Here is a 24,905-nt window from a genome sequence, read left to right as displayed (position 1 = left end):
TTTTTTGTTTTTCAGCTCTGATTGTATTTTAGCTGACTGCTTTGAGAGCCCACCATTAAAACTGTGAAAGCGTCTGGTTCCAAACTATTGATCTAGAAAAGAAGACAACAGTCAGATGCCAGCCATTTCAAACTCCCGTGGTAATAGAGGCCACTCTCACGGACTGATTGGTGAAACCGTTGAGGCGTTGAGTCTGCCAGCAGAAAGAATGTGCCTGAATCAGACTCTATAATGGCAGTGAGGTAGACAAGGTGTGACAGATCTACTTTCTTAACGAAAATGTAGAGTCCCTGTGGAAATGGGAAGGGAGGTCATTGTGTCTGCCTGCCACCATAGCCTAAAAACTCCCTATCCAAATGCTTACTGGATAGGACCTTCTGAACACTGCACTAGCCATCTTTGGGTTGCCCAGTTAGAGTGCTCCTGCTAAATTTAAACATATTCTTTTGAGTGCTTGTTTGGTCTCTCAATCAATGTAAATCAGTCAGAGCTCTGTCATGTGTACTGTATTACGTCTCGCTGAATAAGCGTTTGTTCCATTATTAGTCATAGGTGGGAGGATTAGAAGGAAAACTGTCACTTTTCTCAAGCTAGTATAGCTTTTTACTCTTTATGGATATTGTAGGTCAAGACCCTTTTCATGGGAAATAACCTGGGAAACAGGAAGAACTGAAAACGACAAATGTAGGACCTTTCTTTCACAAGAGTTGTCAGTAGATTAGAGAATAGTAACAGGTATCTCAGACAGTCAAATGTTGTATAGCTGTTAGAAGTTGGATCTTGGTTCCTGGACTAATTGGGTCAAATTCATCCCCAATATCAGATGAGGGATGATTTTGGTCTAATATCTAGTTGTGTTGGTGATGGTTTTGATTTCACTTGTATTGCACCTGCAGTACACAATAGAAATTCTCTCAGTGTCTCTCTAAAAAGAATGAAGATAAACCAAACTGACTTTCCAGGTGCTCTAATTAAGCTTGTGCATGGACTAAAAGTGATGAGTCAAGCTACTGTTTATAAGCATGTATGCATATACTTTGCAATAACATGGTTCCTCTGCCCCATATAAAGTGTTCTCATTGTGCATATATACCAGCCCTGCTGAAAGACTTCAGGGAATGTTCTGATTTGCTTATTTTGGTTATTTTCCCTCAAGTTACACCATCAAATTCAAGTTGTCCAACCTACAGAATATAAGTCTCAGGGTCTGATTCTGATCTCAAACCAGTTACTCTTAATTTGCACAGCTATGAGATAAGAATGAGAATTTCCATCTAATTTGGCTACCTGGGCCATCAAATCTGAATCTCTGGGCTGTATTCCTCTTGAGTACTTCTAGAGAGAACATCTCCATCCAAAAACATATGTGCAGCTCTTAAAAAATAAACATTTAAAAACAAGTGTTACATTCTTCCTTTTGGATGGTAGAAGGGAATTCCTTATTTCCTTGTTGGTTTGTTGCTGTCACAAAGCCAGTCTCTCATATTAGTTGTAGATGATATGGCAAATTAGTCCACTGAAATGAGCTTAATGTTTGTTGGCTTTGGGCAGATATGCACTTTATGGTAATACACTTCATCAGTTACTTATACAAATTGGAATGTGGTTATAATGACTGTCTCAAAATAATGGCATCATGTATTGCAAAATACAGAATAGATACACTTTTTTCCCCTTGGAATTACATCTCCCAAGAAAATGTCCCGCCACAAATATACTATATGTAGAAAAAGTCTGTCTTCATTTTTATAATAAACTATTCGGAGGACTCATCAGAGCATAAAAGATTGTCTTTTTATTTGAATGACTAAATGGCACCCTGTTTATTCATCTCCCTTCCAGTGTTAATGGATGGTTTAATGATAAACCCTAGATTACTGTATTTATAGTTGATTGTGCTTTTATCAGCAAGCATAAAGTGCAGGTTTTGTATAATTATATAATTGCATTAATTATCACTAGAATGATACACTAAAATGTGAAGCTTGAAAAATAAGCAATAGAAATGCTGTTTACTGGTTACAATAAAACCCAGCAAGAAATATAGCTATGTATTATGCCTCTAATGAATATAGTCACTGGAACAGTTATAACTCATTTCACAGTCTTCCATTATTTCTGTGATTTATAGACTTTAAAGAGATGAAACAATAGATAAATCTAAAGGAAAATCAGTCAGGTAATCATTCAGTCCAACCAATGGTCACAAATAATCCATAATGTCACTTTAAAAACCCAATGTATTTTCAAAAAGAAGTATATAGTTGCTAACAAACACAATGACTATGTTATTTGCAAAGGACATTGAAAAAAGTTTATTTGCACTTGTGTAAATGCTCATTTTCTGTCAATATGCAGCAGGTCTCACCTGGTTACCAAGCACACATCAGTAGTTAAGATACTATGGACTCCGATCAAACTCTCCTTGAAGTTAAGGGAGTTTTTTTGTTTTGTTTTTTTACTTCAGTGGGAATTGGTTAAGGTCATAAGGGTTCAGTCCTTCCCTCAGTGACCATAATGGGAGAACGCGAACCCTCACTGTAGAGAAATGTCCGTCTTACAATTAGATCTGGGCAAAATTTTCACACAAATCTTTTATTTTTATTTTTTGTCATAAATGCAGATTTGGTGACACTGAAACATTTTGTGAATTTATCTCAATTTCACTGAATTGTTTCAGCCAAAATAATTGAGTCCTTTCATTTTCAAAACAAACTGTTTTGATTTTTTGTTTCAAAATTAATTTTTGCTTCAAAAGTTCCTTTCATTTTATTTTAAAATAAAAAAAATTAAAAATGCTCAATCCCCCAGCTCTATTTACAATTTCTAGGTTTAAATAGAAGGTTGGCAAAAGGGTATTTTTCTCAGATCTTGGTTTAAATACACAAGTTTAACTAAATAAAAGGAAAGCTAAATCAAAGTAAGCAAGGTTTAAATCAATGTAGAGTGGGCACACACAAAATGATGCTGGTTTAGCTAAATCAATTTGATTTCACACCTTTAGTTAAACTTGTACAGCCTCTATGTTTAGACCAGGCCTCAGTAAGAGGTCCTTATGTATGGAACTCTCCTTCCACCATGACTCACTGGAGCCCAGATCTGGTGTCCTGCAGGACATGCTTCATGATTCACTTGTTATCTGAAGCATTTCCAGGGGTAGGACTCGGGGAGTAATTAGGCTGATACTGAGGAAGTTTAATTTTTAAAAAGTGTGTGTGTGTGTTTTATTACATTGTATGCTCCCAGAGCATGATGGGCACAAAATAACTCCAAGAAAATAAAATGACAGGGAATCAATACTACTGTGGTGTAAGTAGATTATCTGTTCATTTTTTTCCTGTGTACAGTACCTTAACTTGGGAGAAGTTCCCCCTCCCCTACTCTTGCCCTGCTGCAAAGAGAGCTGCTATTTTGAGTTAAGATGCTGTTTGCTGCAGAAGCGGAACACACAGTGTGTGCTCTCTTGTGGAGACCTTCCTTCAGGGCTGGATTTAGGGGCAGGCAACTCAAGTGATTGCTTGGGGTGCCGGGCTTGGGGAGCGCCAGGCTCGGGGTGCTGTTTTTGTTGTTAGCGACAAAAGGGAAAGTAGAATGTTTGAAGTAACATGTTTCAGGTATTCTGTATGTGGATTCATTTTTCACTCACCTCCTAGAATGTTCTGGACCTTGGTAGAATCTCATAAGGTATTCAAAAGCTTAATAAATGGAGCGGGGGCACCAAAGACGCTCCACACCTGGGGCACCATTTGGTCTAGGCCCAGTCTTGCCTTCCTTCTGGTCTTACTTCTTCTATTGTTTTGTTAGTGTTGGGCAACAGTCATTCTGCCCACTCATCTCTGGTTGCTAGCCCACCAATACGCAGACCATCCATGAGGTCACATAACAATGAGTTATGTAGCGTGTCTGTACATTTACATGTTCATTTCTGTCTCCTCAACTCTGCCTAAAACCTTATCACTTCTAGGTGTCTCCAATGGTTCTGCATATGTATCCAGCTCTTCTACCTCGTTTCCCAGGTCTATGGTATTTTTTTTTATGACATCTGTAGTGTTCTGAACATCGCCCAGACGTTTGTGCAAAGTGTTGCCAGTTGAATGAGCAAGTTAGATATTTTTTTGAGCAATTCTGGAGCATGTGAGCCAAGATGTGGCCACACCAACTGTCAAGATTCGTTCCCCACTCTGAACTCTAGGGTACAGATGTGGGGACCTGCATGAAAAACCCCCTAACCTTATTTTTACCAGCTTAGGTTAAAACTTCCCCAAGGTACAAACTATTTTACCTTTTGCCCTTGGACTTTTTTGTTGCCACCACCAAGCGTCTAACAAATATATAATCGGGAAAGATCCAGCTTGGAAATGTCTTTCCCTCCAAAATCCTCCCCAAACCCTACACCCCCTTTCCTGTGGAAGGCTTGATAAAAATCCTCACCAATTTGCATAGGTGAACCCAGACCCAAACCCTTGGATCTGAAGAACAATGAAAAAAGCAAACAGGTCCTTAAAAGAAGACTTTTAATTGAAGAAAAAGTAAAAGAATCACCTCTGTAAAATCAGGATGGTAAATACCTTACAGGGTAATCAGATTGAAAACATAGAGAATCCCTCTAGGCAAAACCTCAATTTACAAAAAGACACAAAAACAGGAATATGCATTCCATTCAGCACAGCTTATTTTCTCAGCCATTTAAACAAAACAGAATCTAACGCATATCTAGCTAGATTACTTACTAAGTTCTAAGACTCTATTCCTTTCTGTTCCCGGCAAAAGCATCACACAGACAGAAAAAGCCTTTGTTCCCCCCCCCAGCTTTGAAAGTATCTTGTCTCCTCATTGGTCATTTTGGTCAGGTGCCAGCGAGGTTATCCTAGCTTCTTAACCCTTTACAGGTGAAAGGGTTTTTCCTCTGGCCAGGAGGGATTTAAAGGTGTTTACCCTTCCCTTTATATTTATGACACCAACCTTCTGCTGTCATGCTGCAAGTCACAGATTCATAATGTCATTTCCAAAAATTGTTACTCTTTGGCATCTCACAAATTGCTCCAGTGGAAACCAAAAGCAACAAAAAATAATCCAAGTGTAATAAATCTCCAATCTGGTCATATTGCATCCACTGCAGTGCAGCCCCCTGATAATTTGGGTGATCAGCATTGCTCTGGGGGTGCTGTGAGCCATAGATATATTTTCTAGATAAGAGAGTGACACCTGGTTAATAAAATAAATCAAATAGTTCAAAAACTCGTTAAGTACAAGTCACATAATGACTGCTTCAAGCCGATACTCTTTTTTTCAAATGTTTTTCATTATGCCCAAAATGTATAGATTAACTTGCAAAATGCCCTGGACGTTCAATTAAATGGGCACAATTCACATTTTTCAGGTCAAATGCATCACTAAGGGCTTGTCTACACTGTGTGGCACTGCACAGCAGAGGGGTGTGAATTCTAATGTGCACCAATACGTTGTACACTAACTGGCCCATGTTGAAAGAGTAGTACATTAACACACAATCGGATCTTTCAGTGCATACCAGCAGGGTCTAGATGGGTCAGTTAGTATGCAACATGTTTGTGCGCTTTAGAATTCACAACCCTCTAGTGCACATTGCCCCACCATGTAGACAAGCCCTAAGTCTCTGCAATGCAGTCGCTTTTCTTTGAATACTCTTGATATCTCTTCTGTGTGTTTTCATCCCAACACCAATTCTTGGTACTAGATCCGTAAACACACTGCCAGCTTTACATCCTCTCTTTAACGTAATACACTCAAGTGCTTCCATGACAACAAGATGGCCACATGTGCCTGTCAATATTAATCACTGTGGGGGTTCTTAATGTACTATAACTTGTCTTCCAATGTGTTTAATATTAGACAGAGACAGAAGGGAGACTGTGTGATTGGTTGTTGGTGAACACAATAGAAAATATTCTTCACTTAAATTTCATTTTTCACAATTTTAATAATCAAATGCTGACTTCCACATGTCCTGCATTTAAATTAGTAAAATAACAGCAATTCAGAACCACAGAATGCTACTTGAATTGCATTTCTTCTCATGCATTTCTACTCTGTTTTGATCTTCTTCTTCTCAAACAGCTAATATAAAATCAAATACAACTGGGATCTTAGTTTGCCATCTTCCCTCTCTTTGTGTTTTCAGTCATTTAATCAAATCTCTTGTTATCACTTATCTAATACTCATTAAGTACTGATTTAAATGCATTATTTAGAAACAAAATAATTTTAGAATGATAGGAATACAAAGAGAGTATGCTTATTGGGTTGGTACCTGAAATCAGGTCACCAACCATGGCATTTTTATCTGTTTCCATGTCTCATCCTTAGGGCCTCACGTAAATTACCACCAAAAAAAAAATACAAATTCCATAAGTTAGTCATGGTGAGATGTTATATTTCATGGTTTATCAAAGACTAATTGAAAATCAGATGGGAAACTTGCAAATTGTTTGTTTGACATGCAAACGCTCATTCTATGATTATACATATTTAGTTAAAAAAACTTCCAGCAAAGGGATGCATAGCACAGGATTGGTAATAGTTTAATGAGACTTTCAACCCTGGCATGAGCATTTGCCTCTATTGTCTGGAAGCTGCTTGGTAGCCTATGCGTAATGAATCAGTTATCTGAATTCTGTTTCTGTAGGACAGACATTCACTTCATCAGCCACCAAAATGATTGAAACTAATCAGAATTCTTCAGGCAATCTCAGTAGACAGGCCACTGATAAAATGGGCATGAAGACCTAGGAGATGGCCCTTTAAATCAGGATAAAGGCACATTGAAGGGACAACATTTTAAAAGGTTGCCTTGCTACTGGCTGTCCTGTACCTGTTCTGTGGCTAAATAGTGGATGTCAGTCTTCAGAGCCTTCAGTCCAGACCCTTCATGAACAGTGTATCCAAAGGGAATGGGGCATGATGGGGAGGAGGCAGGGTATCCTGCAGACATGTAATTGGAGGCGCTTTGGTCTTCTGGAAGCTTTGTATTGACCCACTCCCCAAAGTGGCTACCAGAGATCATGCTAAGGATTAAAAATAGTATCTGAAGTCCAACAACCAAAATGAAACCAAAATATTTCAGCCCACAAGAGACTAAACTATTATGTGTCACAGGCAGAGAATTGAAGGGACCAAGGTGCACCCATGCCCAAGGCTGCTGCAATGGCAGGGAATTTATTAAGTGATATATACTCTGTTAGTCCCAGCAAATGACCCACACTCCATGCTGCAGAGGAAGGCAACCCACCCCACCCCCCCAAGATCACTGCCAATCTGTCCTGGGGAAAAATTCCTCCCTGACTCCACAGATGTCGATTAATTAGACCCTTAGCAAAAAGTTGCCATCTAAGCACGTAGAGAGAGAGAGAATGTTCAGTGTCACCTCAGAGCACTTGTCCACCCCTTCCAGTGACCCATCTCCAGCTGTGGCCATTTCTGATATCTCAGAGGAAGGAGACCAACACACCACCCCCATACTCTCCCCACAATACATTGGTGAGAGAAGAATCCCTGCGTGCATCAATGAATCAGTCATGTTTCAAGCTCTGCACTCTGTACAGGTGATTCAGAAAGAAGTGCATAAAAGGTGATGTTGTACATAACTGCAATCAACTGTCTGATGCTTGAATCCCTCCATCTTCCCATTCTTATTGTGCTGGGTAATGTAAGCTAGACATAAGTCAAAGGATTTTCATTTCTGTGTAGACTACAGCAAATTAATAGTCATTAAGGCATGGATGAATGGACACGGGCTTTTTGCACAACTTACTGGGGCCAATTCATCCTTCTTGTAGTGGAGTGATACCATGGATGCATTTGGCTCATGATTTCTTTTGTTATCAAGGGCTTCATTTTTGTGAACATTTTGTGAACATTTGTCACCATGTCTTAAATTAGCAAACGTATGCAAGGGTATTTGGCCTGAAAAAAGTAGGCTTTCTTTGGGATCCGCACAGAAATGTAATTGAAAGCTTGCGTAGCTTAATTACCATTTAAAGTTGAGATAACAAGACCAGAGACCCACACTGTTTAATCCTTAGATTTGTTCTGCTGTTTGAACTTTAGTTTATTGTAAAACTGGGCCTTCATTAAGTAACTGAAAAAATGCTTCTTTTGGAGCTTGCAACAGAGTAGACTAGGCCCTGAAGCCCCCTGCAGGAGGCCTTGTGGCCCTGCCATACCCCACCTCAGAAAAGAGCAGTAGAGAGGTCATCCAAGCTGCCTAGAGCAGCTGTGTAGGAGCAGCCAATGAGGGCCCAGAAAGCTAGTATAGTATAAGAAGAGCTGCGAGGGCAGAGCAAATACAGTACCCTGCTAGAGCTGGAGGAGAATGGATGATGTGATGGGCTGGCTCCTGGAACTCCACCAGGACAAGGCCCTGAAGAATGTGCTCGAGACATGGGGAAGTGGCCGCAGGAATTGTAGCAGTAGTACAGTGTATTTAAAGGGATATTGTGAACGGCTTCTATAAATAGGATCCCTGGGTTAGGACCTGGAGTAGAGAGGGGGCCCAGGTTCCCCCCACCAGCCACTGGGAAAGTGAACTGGACTTTAAGGCACCCCAGAAGGGGGACTGAACTGTAGTGGCTCAGCTGAAGAGCTGGGGACAGAAAGGCCCTGAGAGGGTGAAGACTGCCTCAAGGGAAGGAGCCTTGGGGCACTGCTCTATACCAGAGCAGGGACAAACTTAGAGACACATTACAGAGGACACTGAGAAAGGCCCCTGTTGGACTTGTACCCTGGAAGGGGGTTGCTTTTTTTTATCACACACATAGACTGTGTGTGACTTGGCCAGCGGGCTGAGCCACCAAAGACCCACCACAAATAGAGAGAGAGTGTGCAGGCACATGTAGTCAGCCAGGGGGCGCTCTTGAGAGGTGAGTGCAACCCCATTACAGAACAACGTTAATGACACAGACTAACTCTGCACTCCTTATGAGATGCTACTATACATGACATGAAAGAACTGCTTATACAGACAGCTTGTAGAATAAACCCTAGTGCAGGAGACTAGTGACAGAAGTCCACTGGTAGGGCCCTACCAAATTCACAGCCGTGAAAAACACACCGTGAAATCTGGTCTCCCCCATAAAATCTGGTCTTTTGTGCACTTTTACCCTATACTATAAAGATTTCACAGGGAAGAGTAGTGTTAATCAATCTGTGGGTCGCAACCCAAAAGAGAGCTGTGGGGATCACAAAGCTATTGGAGGGGGGTCGCTGTATTGTCACCCTGACTTCTGCACTGCCTTCAGAGCTGGGTGGCTGGAGGGCAGCGGAAGCTGGCTGGGAGCCCAGCTCTGAAGGCAGCACTACCGCCAGCAGCAGCACAGAAGTAGAGGTGGTAATACCATACCATGCCACCCTTATTTCTACACTGCTGCTTGCAGTGGTGCTGCCTTCAGAGCTGGACTCCCAGCTAGCAGCCTCAGAGCTTCCTGTTGCTGGGGGAGGTTCCTGGAGATGGGGCTGACCCGGCCCTGGGAGAGGCCCCTGCAGGCGAAGAGGAAGCCCCGTCCCTCGGAGCCCGGTGTACGGTAGGAGCCTTTGGTTAGGGCACCCTCAGCCCTGTCCCTCCCCAGCTCCGGGCCCAGCACCCTGGTGCATGGGGGTTAAAAGGGCCTTAGGCTGGCTGTGTTTGTGTGTGGGTGAGTGACCATGGGAAACCCCTTCCCCCCACGACCACGGAGCCTTGGGTGGTCGCCAACATTGCTCACCCGTACATCCGGATCTGCCCTCCCCCCAGAAAGTTGAGGATCTCCCCCATACCATGCCATCCTTACTTCTGCACTATTGCTGGAGGCGGTACTGCTTTCAGAGCTGGGCGCCTGGCCAGCAGCCACTGCTCTCCAGCTGCCCACCTCTAAAGGCAGTGCCGCCACCGGCAACAGCATCAAAGTAAGGGTGGCAACACCATGATCCCCTACAGTAGCCTTGCAATCCCCCCACCCCCACAATCCCCTTTTTGGGTTGGGACCTCCATGGTTACCACACCATGAAATTTCAGATTTAAGTATCTGAAACCGTGACATTTACGATTTAAAAAAATCTTATGACCGTGAAATTTGACCAAAATCGACTGTGAATTTGGTAGGGCCCTATCCACTGGGGAGGAGACTGTGGCCCTGGAAAGACGTCATAACCTTCCCATTGCTGGCAGAAAAATAGGGGGGCTAGCACATCCCTAGAAGATGGCAGCATTGCCATGATTATGATACAGAAGTTGTACTGATTCAGAACTGCCCCTCAGTAGCCTCTGCCGATCAGTGGCTGCTCAGCTTGAAGCTAAAGCTGAACCCCATTCTGGCAGGAACCCCAACAGAGGATGGTAGTCTCCATTTTGGTGAATTTCCTTCTGCAGTGCAGGCAAATGCTATGTACACCTCTCTGCACCGGTACTAGTGACTCTGGCCATGACGCTCAGCTGCTGGATGGTGTTGTACTAATTCGGTTGTACCTTCCCATGCCCTTCCTGTTCTGTGGATTAATCACATGAAAATACTTTGTAATAATGCATCTCTGAAGTACTAGCTGAAAGTAACAAAGGTTAAATTTTCCAAAGGGATTTAGGGCTCGATCCTGAGCCCAATGAAGTCAAAGGCAAAACTTCCATTGACTTCACTGGTGTAAGAACAGGCCTTTAGCTCCTGAAGGCCAGATTTTTAAAGGTACATTTCTGTGATTTTATGTCAGCTAAAGAGAAAGTCTAGTAGGAAAACCAGGGCAACGGAGACCCCATTTTATGAGATGAGACTTAAAGAGCTGGAGAGGATATACTCTCTATAAACACATCAGGATGATAAACAGCAGGGAAGGAGAAAAGCTATTTATGTTAAAGGACCATTGGCACAAAAACAGATGGGTATAAACTGGCCTTGACTGTGTTTAGGTTGGAAATTAAAAAGTTTCTAACTATCAGAATGAGATTCTAGAACAGCCTTCCAATAGGACTAGTGTGGGGTAAACAACCTAACTAGTTTTAAAATGTGCTCGTCCAGCTTTTCTAAATAGTCCCGAACCACTTCTTTCTCCACAGAGGGCTGGTCACCTCCTTCCCATGCTGTGCTGCCCAGTGCAGTAGTCTGGGAGCTGACCATTTAAACAACCTAACTAGTTTAGAGGCAAAAAAAGCATTGAGTACATTAGATTTTTCCACATCCTCTGTCACTAGGTTGCCTCCCTCATTCAGTAAGGGGCCCACATTTTCCTTGACTTTCTTCTTGTTGCTAACATACCTGAAGAAACCCTTCTTGTTACTCTTAACATCTCTTGCTAGCTGCAACTCCAGGGTTACCAGAATAAAAGAATCAAGAGAAATCAGGCCATTTTCTGCCTGTATTATATTAACTGAAGCAATTGAGGAGCCATGGACCAAATGGGATAAATTGATTGGAAAAATGCCTTTAACATAACATTTACTAAAACCTACTGTAAATGCCATCCTGTCTCAACTCTTTTGTAGTCCCTTATTGTTTGCATTTGTCACCCTCTATTTTAATGCCTAAGTAAAAATAAATGTACTATCAACAATTTTGGTTACCTTTAATAATGATATAAGGCCCCAATTCAGCAAAGTGTGTACGTAACTTTGAGTATGTGCTTAAGTCCCCTCCCTATTCAACCAGCCACTTATGCACATACTTTAGCCACATACACTTCAACTTGTGATCCCAGCTGAATGTTGCTTTTAGTTTATGGGTTAATTAGAACCCAAAAGTTAAAAGGATTTGAATCCATTCAAATAATACCTAATCAGAAAAGTATCCTGATGCCTCTGCAAATCAAGACTGATGAGCTTCATTTAGAACTATTTGGATCAAGAATGGACTATGGCAAGCAGTATTACAGGTGTGATGTTACACCCCATATTCTTCATGGAAATATTGTTATAATATGAATATGGCATAACTAAGATTTGTTTTATGCAAGACGGATCATGTGAGGTATCATTGAAAAGATTCTGATTTACTGAATGTGTTTATCCAATTTGTATGCATGTATCATTATGGTATCTAAAGTTAGGAATATTGTCTATGTAACAATTACAACTGTGTGAGTATGTGCTTGGAAAATGCTCACCAGACAGTAAGCAATCAGCCTTAATGGGCCATTAGGAAAAGACAATGAGTCTTCAAAGGTGTGGATCCCCCATCTTCCCAAGAGGTCCTTCGTGCAGAGCATGCAAATAAACTTTGTCTCATGGTTGCCCTGACACTGCAAGGTCATCTGATAATGTCACCTGGTACAAAATAGCACCTTGGATGCAGCCGGTACTTTTCCACTGGAAACAAAGGCTTCCTGCCTTATGTAAATTCTATTTAAGGCTGGGAAGGAAGGCATTCAGGACTCTCCTCCATTGCCTGCCCAGGAAGGAAGACTGCTAAAAACACCTGAAGGGAAAGGCAGGATTGAGTCCAGGCTGAGACAGGGGTCCAGTCTGTAAAGAGAAATAACTGGACTCTAAGTTGCAGAAATTCTGCAACTTGCCTAAAACAACATTCAGGGTGAGAAATTACATTTTGTAGCCTTTTCTTGAGTGTATTAAGCTTAGCTTGCATGTTTTGTTTTATTAGCTCAGTGATCTGCTTTATTTTGTTTGCTATCCCTTTTAATCACTTAAAATTTACCTTTTGTAGTTAATAAACTTATTTCTTGCTCATAATATAACCCAGTTCCGCAATTCATATCTTGTGGGGGAAGGGGCAAGAAGCTGTGCATATCTCTTTCCACATTGAGGGAGAGGGCAATTTTTATGAGCTTGCACTGTGCAGATTTTTCTATACAGTGCAAGACAATATTATTTGGGGTTTACTCCCCACAGGAGGTGTGCATATGAGTGCTGGGTGAATCCCTGAGCTGATTCCTCCCACACAGAGCTGATCTCAGTGTCTCTGTGTCCATTTGCAGCTGGGTGTGTCCCTACCTGTGTGTGTGTGCTGGAGAAGGCTTGAAGGCCTGGCACTGCTAAGACAGGGTGAGGAAACCGAGGCCGGTGGAATGCGTGGAACCAGGGAGACCCCAGCATATCAGGTAGCATCCCGAATTGGGGAGGGGTTTCCAACCCGTCACAACAGGGGTACTCCATACATGAGATGTCATTATGTATGTAAATAGTTGTCAAGGTTCCTTCCCCACTCTGAACATTAGGGTACAGATGTGGGGACCTGCATGAAAAAACCCCTAAGCTTATTTTTACCAGCTTAGGTTAAAACTTCCCCAAGGTACAAACTATTTTACCTTTTGTCCCTGGACTTTATTGCTGCCACCACTAAGCGTCTAACAAATATAACAGGGAAAGAGCCCGCTTGGAAACGTCTTTCCTCCCAAAATCCCCCCAAGCCCTACACCCCCTTTCCTGGGGAAAGGCTTGATAAAAATCCTCACCAATTTGCATAGGTGAACACAGACCCAAACCCTTGGATCTTAAGAACAATGAAAAAGCAATCAGGTTCTTAAAAGAAGAATTTTAATTGAAGAAAAGGTAAAAGAATCACCTCTGTAAAATCAGGATGGTAAATACCTTACAGGGTAATCAGATTCAAAACAGAGAATCCCTCTAGGCAAAACCTTAATATACAAAAAGTCACAAAAACAGGAATATACATTCCATTCAGCACAACTTATTTTATCGGCCATTTAAACAAAACAGAATCTAACGCATATCTAACTAGATTGCTCACTGATTTTTTTACAGGAGTTCTGACCTGCATTCCTGCTCTGATCCCAGCAAAGGCAAAAATACAGACAGAGAGAACCCTTTGTTCCCCCCCACCCCTCCAGCTTTGAAAGTATCTTGTCTCCTCATTGGTCATTTTGGTCAGGTGCCAGTGAGGTTATCTTAGCTTCTTAACCCTTTACAGGTGAAATGGTTTTTTCCTCTGGCCAGGAGGGATTTAAAGGTGGTTAGCCTTCCCTTTATATTTATGACAATAGTTAATAGATAACGAGCAAGTATATGGCAGTCAAGAACATGTAGCATAGTTCCTGGGCTTTGTGGGACCAATATAATTTGTTATGCATAGCAAATGATTTCTTCTTTACATGGAGCTCTATATGGGAAACAGCAGAGGAAATTATTATTCTCATTGATCATTTTTTCATACTGCTGCATACATCAAATAGCTGCATATGTTAAACTATATTTGTTCTCTGTTTCATGTGCTGGGTAGTAACATGAGAGGACTCCAGGCTTGTCAGAATAAACTGGGTTCTTATTAAGAAACTATTTACAGAGACACTGCAACTGCATCTAGCATTCTAGCCATATGAACACTGTGACATACTATACCTTGGGAGAGCATCTTGTAACCCCCATATTCTTCATTTGTATATAATTGTGATATTGCATATAAAGCAGGTCATGTGAGGTATCAGGGGAAATGTTATGATCTGCTGAAAGTCATTTCTCTATCTATATATGTGTATCATTAATTCATATGAAGTTATGAGAATTGTATTGTATGGTTGTCACTAAAACATGCTGTAAATTGGGGAATCAGCCAGATATTAGCTACCAAGAGGCAACAGCAAGGAAAGTAACCAATGCCCAGGTGGGGTGTCAAACAGCCCATCAACAGCCATTGTCCAGCAAGGGAGCTACAATTCAATGACTCACCTGCATGAGGTCACACCAGGGGAATTGCTCAACCTTGCCTGGAGATTCAACAATGCCCACCAAACATGCCTGGACTTATGTAACCCAAGCACATGGGACTGAAAGTGTAAAACTGAACACAGGGGCCCCGTGTTTGGCCTTTCTTCTGCCCTGACCTATGCTGCAAGCAACGAAGACACTCAGAAAAAGACTGAAGACTCCAACAGAGGAGGCTGGCCCAGGTTTAAGGGACAAAGCTGTATATTATGGCTCCAAGTCTAGTTGGCAGCCGGTATCATGTGGTGTGCCAAGGGTCGGTCCTGGGGCCAGTTTTGTTCAATATCTTCATAAATGATCTGGAGGATGGTGTTGATTGCACCCTCAGTAAGTTTGCAGATGACACTAAACTGGGAGGAGAGGTAGATATGCTGGAGGGCAGGGATAGGATACAGAGGGACCTAGACAAATTGGAGGATTGGGCCAAAAGAAATCTGATGAGGTTCAACAAGGACAAGTGCAGAGTCCTGCACTTAGGACGGAAGAATCCAATGCACCGTTACAAACTAGGGACCGAATGGCTCGGCAGCAGTTCTGCAGAAAAGGACCGAGGGGTTACAGTGGACGAGAAGCTGGATATGAGTCAACAGTGTGCCCTTGTTGCCAAGAAGGCCAATGGCATTTTGGGGTGTATAAGTAGGGGCATTGCCAGCAGATCAAGGGACATGATCGTTCTCCTCTATTCGACACTGGTGAGGCCTCATCTGGAGTATTGTGTCCGGTTTGGGGCCCCACACTACAAGAAGGATGTGGAAAAATTGGAAAGAGTCCAGCGGAGGGCAACAAAAATGATTAGGGGACTGGAACACATGACTTATGAGGAGAGGCTGACGGAACTGGGGATGTTTAGTCTACGGAAGAGAAGAATGAGGGGGGATTTGATAGCTGCTTTCAACTACCTGAAAGGGGGTTCCAAAGGGGATGGCTCTAGACTGTTCTCAGTGGTAGTAGATGACAGAACGAGGAGTAATGGTCTCAAGTTGCAGTGGGGGAGATTTAGGTTGGATATTAGGGAAAACTTTTTCACTAGGAGGGTGATGAAACACTGGAATGCGTTACCTAGGGAGGTGGTGGAATCTCCTTCTTTAAAAGTTTTTAAGGTCAGGCTTGACAAAGCCCTGGCTGGGATGATTTAATCGGGGATCGGTCCTGCTTTGAGCAGGGGGTTGGACTAGATGACCTCCTGAGGTCCCTTCCAACCCTGATATTCTATGATTCTATGATTATAGGACTGCAATATCTAGTGGGGTGAAAAAAACTGCTTAATCTAGATGTTACCCAGTCTAATAGGAGTGAGAGCCTAGACTGCGTGCTTGTATTTTTCTTTTCTTTTGGTAACTAACTAACTTTTTATGTACCCGTTAGAATCACTTAAAATCTATGTTTTGTAGTCAATAAATTTGTTTAATTGTTTATCTTTACTAGTGAGTTTGCCTGAAGTGTTTGGTAATCTGCTCAGGTTTGCAAAGGCTTGTGTATGTCTATTTTCCATTGATGAAGTGGTGAACCAATTAATAAATCTGCACTGCCCATTTTGAGCAGTGCAAGATGATCTATTCCTGAGGTACAGTGCTGGGAGCTGCGGGGATTTGGCTGTGGTGCCTTTCTCTGTGTGATTCATGAGTGGCTCTGGGAGCATTCATGCAATCTTGCTGGCTGTGGGGCTCCACAAGTGGTTGTGCTGAGTGATAACAGCACCTGGAAGGGCTTGCTGTTTGTCACTAACAAGGCATTGTTAGAGACAGCCCAGGCTGGAGAGAGTTCAGGTAGGACAGCAGTCCCACAGTCCCTGCACCCCGGGGGATCCCGTGACACTCAGAACCTGAGTTCCTGGAGCCTTCTTCGAATGCTTCCCTCCTGCAACCTGTGCTCTTCCCTTCTAGTTCCATGCATTCTCTTGCTCTACTTGTTTGATATGTGCCCATTGGTTTTGGTAAAACAAAGTCTGATAAGAAGGATATTCAGTCTGCGGATGACTGAGATTATTTAGGTGTAACTAAAAGAAAAGATTCAAAGTTCATAATGTAAATTAGAAAATATTAAGCTTCCAATGTTGCTCCCACTGAAGTCAGTGGGTGTTTTGCCATTGACTTCAGTGGGAATAATATCAGGCACTCATAGATTCATAAAGTTTAAAAGCCAAAGGGGACCACCAGATCCCCTAGCCTGACCTCCTATATATCAGACCACCAATATCACCCAGCACCTGCACGTGAGATAATCCTAGCAAGTGACCTGCACCCACATGCTTCAGAGAAAGGTGGGGAAAAAACCATGTTTGCTGCCATGTTATTGTTACAGTGAACGTGATTGTTACAGTGCTGTCCCTTAAAAAATGTAGTGGGCTTGTCAGGAAAATTTTTGCAATGTTTCCACTGGACTTGGCATATCGGGGAAGAAACTTCAGACCAGATTTGCAAAAGTGCTCAGCCCCCAGCAGCTTCCATTGACAAGAAGAAGAGCTGCTGCATGCTGACACCACTTCTGAAAATCTGGCCACTTCATTCAGGTTCCTAAATGGGAGCTGGGGGGTTTTGTTGTTTGTTGTTTCCTCCATTTCCTGTAACCCCTTCTGCAACTTTAAAAGCTCAAATAGGTATTTAAAACTACAACTATGAGTCTTCTCTTGAAACCTTTACTCACTAAGGGCCGAATTCACCCTGACGTCTGAGCTGAGTACATGGACAGAGGGTGAAGACAGAGTTAAGTTTATACCACCTTTATGCCTCCCCTCTTATGGGGCTCCCAGGATCCAATTCAGCCTCCAGGAGAAAGCAGTCTCAGCAGCTGACCTAACTTGTAGAGGGCCTCCAACAGCTCCTGTGGTCGATTCCAGCAGCAGGGAATAGTAGGGACATAAGGCCGTGGGCACACCTCAGCTGGCCTACACTAAGGAGTCTGGCATAGGTTGTGTACAGCCAGCTACATTGATCCTGTGCCTTCCACGTACTCCATCTGTGGAAATTCCACAAAGGGCCCTTATCCTTCAGGGCTCAATAGTGCTGCTGAAGGACAGGCCTGAGTAAGGGAAGATGTAGAGGCATTGTGGCTCAGTAATTCACCACAAGCAATCCAAAGCAGCAGCTGAAATGCCAATACAATTTTCCGTGGTATTGTTACCAGAAGAAAATTAGAGAGAGAGGTTTAAGGACCCCTGCTTTCAAAATCAAGCTCTATTTCCCCAAATTAGGGTCTATCACCTCTAGCCACAGTAAAAGAAAACTTAAGCACCTCTAAAGGGTAAAGCAAAATCGGGTTTATTAACAGGGAGGGTAAAACAGATGTAAGGCAGGTATGGAACAGATCTAAAACAGATATGAAACAGGCGTAAAACAGTTCTGTGGTTTACCAAACACAATGGTTATTGTTATAGGGTTGCCAATTTTGGTTAGACATATTCCTGGAGGTTCCATCGCATGACATATTCTGTAATGAAAGATTAATTTTTAATTCCTGTAGACTCCAGGGCAATCCTGGAGGGCTGGCAACCCTAGACATTAAGCCCACTCCCAGCTAGAATAAATGGACTGACAAATAAATAGTCTCAATGTTACAGTTAGATGACCATAGGCAGGATGGGATCAGCTCACTTCTGTCTCTGTTGCAGGCAAAGGGAATCAGGATTTGGGAACTCCAAGGACCATGCCACCAGGGATCAGGAACCGCAGATGTCTGGAGCAGGTAACCATCACTGGATGGATTGCCGGAAGGTGGTTGATATTCTCTCGATGAACCATGCAACCTGAACACAGGAACACGGGCTACCTCCTGGGCGGACAGCAACCTGTCATGCCACGCAAGTCCCTTACAGCATGTCCTGTTACTAGGCGGATTACTCAGGGTCATGTGATCCTTTCCCACTTTTTACATTTGAGTTTTCCTGCCTTTGCTCAGTTGCTAGGCAGGATTACATAAACCTTAGCCAATCAAAAGTTAGACACCACAAAAAGGGCTCCAAACCAAACAAAGACAGTGCACCAAAGTGGATGGTAAAGGACAGTGACAAAACAAAATGACTAAACCCCCAACAGTATGCCACAGAACATTGTTCCATTTTGCTTATGCTAGTCAATAACAGGATTTTGCAATTCAAGCCAAAAGATAGCCCCAATACAGTAAAGTTTAGAAGTACAGTCCTCATGCATGAAGTTTCAAGTTAACTTTATGGTTAACGTACCAATTGGGTCACTATATAAATTACCGCTTAGGTAACTGTATAAACTTTAGGAAATATTTTAGCAGTTCATTTTTAGATCTGTCTTCCTACTTTTCAGAAAAACTTAATTAATAAAGCATCATAATTTAGTTTCCTTTGCTAGCAAGAAAATAAACAGGTGAGATTGCTTTAACTAATACTTGCTGAAATGCCACTGTTTAAATGTTTATAGAATATGATATTGTTCTCAGCCAGCTCAATAAATATTGATAAACAAGCAATATAAGGTCATCTGAAATCTCTCCTGCCTAGTGGGCAGTCAGCAACAGATCCCATCTGTATCTATAATAAACTCTTGATTTATGCTATTTTAATTAGTTTATAAATAATTCATAATTGAGAGACTTTCCAGACCTAAAAAGTCTACATTATTATGGCTGTAGATTTACTATCCCATCATTTATTTTTCACCCTGTTTTCATTCCTGGAAGATGTACATGACGTTGCCCAGAGCTTATATGTACTTTTCATTTTGCCAGTTTTGTTAAACTTGTGATTATCAGAAAAATTATTGATGCTGAATTTCTTTCTGACTTCTGTCTTCATCAGAAAAACAACAACAGAAAGTTCAGGTTATTATTGCATTTCTTTATTATATGTCAGCACTATTTGGGTTGAAATATAAAGTGATGTACTTGGGCAGATGGCCTAGTAAAACAAATTACAATAAAAAAAAATATCCTGTGGACACTAATTGTTGACAACTGCCTGAATTTTGTGACTCTGTGTGAAATAAATTGATGTAATTGTGTAGAGCAAGGTCCAGGGATTGTGTAAAGTTGTGGCATGCCTATTCCTTTTGCAAACAACCACCATGAAACTATTTAGCCATTTATTATACACAAAAATAAAATGAGGGAAAGGAAAGCAGAAATAATTTCAAACTTAAAAAGTTATGGGAAATTTTATTTTAACAATTTCCTTTATTCCCTTTCCTTTTTGTTTTAGGGACTCTTTTAATGCCTACTCCAAATCATGTAGAACTTGACAGGAATTTTTCCATAGATTTCAGTGGGCTTTGTATTAGGTTCACGTAATGGAAAATCCATTGCTTGACTGTTAGATAATATTAAATGTCCTTTGGGGGGAAAAGAGAAATCCAGTTTTAGGTTGAAACCTTTGGGTTGCTGTTGTTGAAATTTGATTGTTTCTTCTTAAGACAAGAGTAATTGTTTACTCTTCACACTATGCAAAACAGACTAAAGGCTATTTCAAACTCCTCTTCAAGTCTGAGAAGGTTTCAGGTGACCCCAAGGTGTGTTAAATGGGGTCCCACAATGGGAAATGAAAAAGAATCCTATAACTAAATGAAAGGTATGGTAACCAGTTATGTAGGCAAAATGACAGGTTTCAGAGTAACAGCCGTGTTAGTCTGTATTTGCAAAAAGAAAAGGAGTACTTGTGGCACCTTAGAGACTAACCAGTTTATTTGAGCAATGTAATTACTCGCACAGGAATTTAGCCATGCCCTAAGGACAACATCACCATTCCAGTAAAAGCTACCATATGGAATTAATGTCTGCAAGTACTTAGGACCCCCATGTTATATTTCATCCAAATCTAGGTATTTGTTTGGGCCCCATTTCCATAGTCTTTGAGCACTTCACAGACACTGTTGAATTTATTTTGAGAACTCTGTGAGGTAGGTTAGATGGAGAGCTGGAGTGGAGGTAGAGGCAAGAAATTCTGAAGAGTATAGCTGAGTTTTACATTTAGTCTTGTAGTTGGTAGGCAACCTAAGCTGCACAGAGCATGAACCTATGTGAGATGCCATTGTTCAGAAATATACTCAAGAAACCAAACCAATTCTCACAAGTTCAATACTACCAGGTTTCATTATCAGCTTTGCACTGATTGCAGAGATTGAAATGCTGAAATACCTCCTCTGGGCCTAATGCAATTCAGTAGTGCAGATGGAAGTACTGTGGTTAGACAAATAACTTTAGTACAGATGTATCTGTCTGAGCTGAACTTCTATACTTGTATTGGAATACATACATTTCCCCTTAACTGTTATAGAAAATTTTAACAGAAAACAACACAGTAATAATGCAAAGCAAATTTTAATAGATTTAAATGGATTTGACCTGAAACAGACATTTCAACTGCATTCAGTTTGAACCAACAAGAGGTGTGTTCTATTTCAGATACATTATAAAATACAATACAGGATTGCTCCCCGCATACCATTATCACCAGTGAATCTTACACACACACATACACACCCCATTCAAGTACTCACATATCAGATTAATAGCATTGCATAAACACAGATTTAAGTAGTCTAAGATTATATGAAGGATCTTGGAAGTACAATAAAACAGACAACAAGCCTATGTCATAATTCAAATATTGTTATGCAGACATATATTAACCCAATACTATATGGTATAAGTAATGATTTTTTTTTTCTTTCGAAACCAAAGTGCTTCCTGATTTCCCTCTTCTTGCCTGAATAGTCAGTTCAGGTGCCCTTCATAAATCACGAAGAAGAAAGTTTAATAAAGCAAATCCTCTTAAATAAAAGTTCTATTTTGTTTGTGGACTAAGCAGACATCAGTTCCAAAGACCCTAATCACTACACTTCGGGGCTGATCCAAAGCCTTTCCATTGACTTCTATTGACTTCAAGAATTTTGAATCAAACCCTATCTGAGAATCTTACAAACACCTAACAAATGTACTCCTGCAGCACTCAATGTGACGTCAGAAGTATCACCTTACAAATGAGCAGCACAGAGAGATTTCTAGCCAAATTTTCAGAAGTGGTCACTGCTTTTGTGTACCTCTATTTGTGCATGCCCATCTTGAGATGTGTGGAAAGTCTAACATCCAGAGCTGCTAAAGAACTTCATGCTGCTCCTATTGACTTCAGTGGGAACTGCTCATCATCAGCACCTTTGATAATTTAGATGTTTAATACAGGTAGGTATCTCAAGATGGAGAAACACAAAATCATTGAGCACTTCTGCAAATGTTGGCATAAGAGGGCCACTCAAGGGCCACACATAGGATATCTGAGGCAGAATCAGGAACTGAGTGCACTTAGCCAGATTCCTAGTCCCAGTGTTTTATCCATAATTAAAAATGTGTAGTGAATAACAATACCTACTGTGTTCCACAGCCACTCATCTTAACCCCTGTTGTAAGTTTCGCTTTAAGAACATTAGAACGGCCATAATGTGTCAGACCAATGTTTCATCTAGCCCAACATCCTGTCTTCTCACAGTGGCCACTGCCAGGTTCTTCAGAGAGAATGAACAGAATAGGCAATCACACCCTGTTGTCCACTTCCAGCTTCAGGCAAACAGAGGCTAAGGACACTCAGAGAATTGTGTTGCATCCCTGCCCATCCTGGCTAAAAGCCATTGATGGACCTACCCTCCAGGAACTTATCCATTCTTTTTGGAATGCTGTTATACTTTTGGCCTTCACAACACCCCTCACAAGGAGTTCCACTGGTTAACTGTCCGTTGTGTGAAGCAGTACTTCCTTTTGTTTGTTTTAAGCCTGCTGCCTATTAATCTCATTTGGTGACCACTAGTTCTTATATTATGTGAAGGAGTAAATAACATTTCCTTATTCACTTTCTCCACCAGTCAAGATTGTATAGACCACTATCATATCCCCCCCTTAGTCATCTGTTTTCTCAGCTGAACAGTCCCAGTCATTTTAATCTTTCCTCAGATGGAAGATGCTCTATATCCCTACTCATTTTTGTTGCCCTTCTTTTACCTTTTCAAATTCTAATATATGTTTTTGAGATGATGCAACCAGAACTGCACACAGTATACAAGCTGTGGATGTATCAGGGATTTATATGGTGGCATTATGATCTTTTCTGTTTTATTATCTATCCTTTTCCTAACGTTTTCTAACATTCTGTTAGGTTTTTTGACTGCTGCTGCACATTGAGCAGATATTTTCAGAAAACTGGCTATTATGACTCCAAGATCCCTTTCTTGAGTTGTAACAGCTAATTTAAACACCATGATTTTGTATGTATAGTTGTGATTATTTTTTCTATGTGCATTACTTTGCACTTGTCAACATGGAAATTCACCTGCCCTTTTGTTGCCAGTCATCCACTTTTGTGAGATCTCTTTGTAAACCTTCAGAGTCAGCTTTGGACTTGACTATCAATTAATTTTGTATTGTTTGCAAATCTCACTATTTTTTTGCCATCTCACTATTCACCCCCTTTTTCAGATCATTTATGAATATGCTGCATAGCACAGGGCCCAGAACAGATCCCCACTATTTACTTCTCTTCATTGTGAAAACTGATGATTTATTCCTAACCTTTGTTTCCTATCTTTTAACCAGTTACTGATCCATTAGAGGACCGTCCCTTTTATCCCATGACTGACTACTTTGCTTAAGAGCTTTTGGCAAAAGTTTTCTGAAAGTCTAAGTACACTATATCCACTGGATGACCCTTTTCCACATACTTGTTGACACCCTTAGAGAATTCTAATAGATTGGTGAGGCATGATTTCAGTTTACAAAAGCCATGTTGACTCTTCCCCAACATATTGTATTCATCTATGTGTCTGATAATTCTTTTCTTTGCTATAGTTTCAACCAATGTGCCTAGTATAGAAGTTGACCTTATTGACCTGTAATTGTCAGGATCACCTCTGGAGCCTTTTTTAAAAATCAGCATTACAGTTACTATCCTCCAATCATTTTGTACAGAGTCTGATTTAAGCAATAGGTTACATACTACTGTTAGTAGTTTTGCACTGTCATCTTTGAGGTCCTTCAGAACTCTTGGGTGAATACCATTTGGTCCTTATTTTGGGTAGTTTCTCTTTTTGAAGTTAAATGCTACTGTGGTGGGCTTCTTTGGTATTCGTCCCGTCCCCTCTCCCCCCCCCACCCCACACACACAAGGATGTTAAATTTAATAACATTGCAGTTGCTGTTACCAAGCAGTTCAGTTCTATTCACCTCTTGGACCAGATCCCATGCTCCACTTAGGAATTAATCAAGAATTGCCTCTCCCCTTGTGGGTTCCAGGACTAGCTTCTCCAAGAAGCAGTCATCTATGGTGTCTAGAAAATTTAACTCCCTTTTGCTTCTTCTGAGGTGAGATATACTCAGTCATTAAGAGGATAGTTGATATCTCCCATTATTGTATTTTTTTGCCTTTGTAGCCTCTCTAATCAACCTATTTCACAACCACCATCACCATCCTGGTCAGGTGATGTGTAGTATATTTCTACTGATATAGTCTTATTGTTCAAGCATGCAGTTCATATCCATAGAGATTCTATGGTACATTTTGATTAATTTAGGAGTTGCTTACTTTATTTGACTATGCTTTCTTTCACATATAATGCCGCTCCCCAACCAGCACAACCTATTCTGTCATTCCTATATAATCTGTACGCTGGTATTATCGTGTCCCATTCATTATCCTCATTCTACCAAGTTTTCACAATGCCTTTTATATCAATATCCTCATTTAATGCCAAGCATTCTGGTTCACCCATCTTAATATTTACACTTCTAGCATTTGTTGTATATTTTGTCAATATTCAGCTGTTTGCCCATATCTGTTATATTTAAATTAGACTCTTTTATGTTTTGACTATTCCTCACTAGCTCCTACCTGTACTTTACCAACTTTTTGTTATCCTCTTTATTAGGATATAAATTTCCTCCTTTAATAAATTCATCCCTAATTACTTAAGGGAATATAATATTCCATTTGTATGCCTAGCCATAGGCCAAGGAAATGATCTACCTGCATCTGAAATGTACTCCGATGACATTTCTCATACTGCTGCCTCAAGAACACTCTAAAAGAACACATAAATACATTTTATTTAAAATAACTTGAAACATTCATATAGCTTCATTCTGTTAATTCAATAATTAATTACATTAATTCTGCTTGATTGCTCCCTTGCTAGAGTCTTCTGTTTTTAAAAGTTGGTTGATTCAGAAAATTACTGCTGTTTCATCAGCATTAAAAATTGATTCAGAATAGCAGTCAGAAAAAAGTAATTTA

Source organism: Natator depressus, chromosome 1, assembly GCF_965152275.1.
Source record: "Natator depressus isolate rNatDep1 chromosome 1, rNatDep2.hap1, whole genome shotgun sequence".
Classification (NCBI taxonomy): Eukaryota; Metazoa; Chordata; order Testudines; family Cheloniidae; genus Natator; species Natator depressus.
This window is presented reverse-complemented; position numbering follows the sequence as displayed.